Raw genomic sequence first — 1,806 nt, forward strand, 5'->3', positions numbered from 1 at the left:
TCACATCCTCCATTCGTCTGAGAGAACTCGCACATCATTCCCTGACCTCTTAGCACCGATTTGGTAGGATTGCCATGAGGTTCTCCTGCCGAATCTAAATTCTCTCATCCTTCAGGCAAGGGGACACCGAATACATCCTAGGGTTCACAAATAACCTAAGTACCCATTAGGATTTTTGCTCTCCATGGAGCTAAGTACAATCAAAGAAATAGAATGTAAAAGCAATGAATCCATAAAGAAACCCCCTCGATAGTCATGTGGATGGTCTTGTGGAAAGTCCTCTATTCGTCGTCCAAGGATTCCTTCGTCCGATATAGGATACGCCTCGATGGAAGCTCCACTACCAACCTTCTTCCTAAGGAATGACAATGTTGGAGCCATAGAACCTCCCCAAAACCTTGGTCAATACCCCTCAAAACCCTAGCCGAAGCCCTCTCTCAAGTTGGGGAAAAGATGGAGAGAAGAATACTAAAATCGGTGCTAATTCGGCTTTAAATAGGGATGGAATCGGGCGACTACACGGGCGTGGATGCTTCACGCGCCCGTGCAGAATTTTCACACGGGCATGGATAATTTCCACACGCCCGTGTGGATTTCCCTGACCTCCTGTTTTCTCGGCCGGCTGTGAACAGTGCTGGTACAGTACTTGCTACCATGTTGCTACAGTACTCTGCTACAATATCCGTCCTGAATAGCTTCCCAAATCCATACTTTCATCGGAGTAACGCAAACAGGCACACGTTCACGTTGTGGATCACTTGCTTTTTCAATGATAGGCATGTTGGTGAAGCTCTTTTTCTATGTGCATAGGTCGGAATGCTCGAGTGTGACTACTTTTGTGCCCCTCTAAATGGATGTGCCAAACTCGAATACGAGGAGGTTGGCACACACTCTAGCATCTCACATCCGACCTATGTCTTCGCGTTTGAACCTTAGCAAGATTTCCTCCAAAATCGGTGCATTGTAATCCACATTGGCTTCTTTAGTTCATACTCGGCCTCACAACCCTACCTTCATAAAAGTAACATAAAAACACACATATTAGTGTAAAAACCCGAGAAAAGTAATGCTCAACATAAGGAAAGAATGCTTTGCATTCATATCGCACAAGCACTTATCAAGGACCCACAACCTCATCTTTCTCTCTTCCTTCAAATTTGCTCAACCTTCAAGATCAACTTTATATCTGATGATGCCATTAGGTTGAGATTATTTCCATTCAGTCTGAGAGGAGCGGCATACAGATGGCTCACTTCTTTAGCTCCTGGTTCCATCACCACATGGAAAGACATGGTGGAGAAGTTGCTTGCTAGATATTTTCCATCAAGCAAGGCAGCGAGACTGAGACAGGAGATTTCATCCTTCAGGCAAGGGGACACTGAGACATTGTTTGAGGCACATGAACAGTTTAAAGATCTTCTACGCATGTGTCCTCATCATGGATTCCCTGAATGGATGAGGGTACAGATGCTTTGTAATGGGTTGAATTATGCTATAAGGCAGCTCATCGACGCAGCAGTTGGTGGTTCTTTGAGCAACAAACTCCCCGAAGAAGCTGAGACATTAATTGAGAACATGGCTAGCAACGAATGTCATTGAAGCACCAGACAAAAGGCACCAAGGGCAGCAGGGCTGTACGAGGTGAATGAAACCACTGCTTTGGCTTCAAAAGTGGATGCTTTGACCAAGAGTGTCATGGATAACAATGCATTGGCCACAAAGGTTGAAGCTTTGACACAGAGATTTGATCAGTTCATGTTGGGTTCTAGCTCAAGTCCTAAGGTAGTGATGTCATGTGAAACATGT

At 45.0% G+C, this 1,806-nt stretch overlaps 1 non-coding gene across 1 annotated transcript; it reads right to left on the reverse strand.

Annotated features, from left to right (window-relative positions):
• Positions 1 to 1,338: 1,338 nt before the first annotated feature.
• LOC120264141 lies at positions 1,339 to 1,445 on the reverse strand. The gene has a single exon (XR_005537315.1). It is a non-coding gene; the product is annotated as a small nucleolar RNA R71 (small nucleolar RNA).
• Between the last annotated feature and the right edge of the window lie 361 nt (positions 1,446 to 1,806).

The sequence above is a fragment of the Dioscorea cayenensis genome, chromosome 6 (assembly GCF_009730915.1).
Source record: "Dioscorea cayenensis subsp. rotundata cultivar TDr96_F1 chromosome 6, TDr96_F1_v2_PseudoChromosome.rev07_lg8_w22 25.fasta, whole genome shotgun sequence".
Taxonomy (NCBI): domain Eukaryota; kingdom Viridiplantae; phylum Streptophyta; class Magnoliopsida; order Dioscoreales; family Dioscoreaceae; genus Dioscorea; species Dioscorea cayenensis.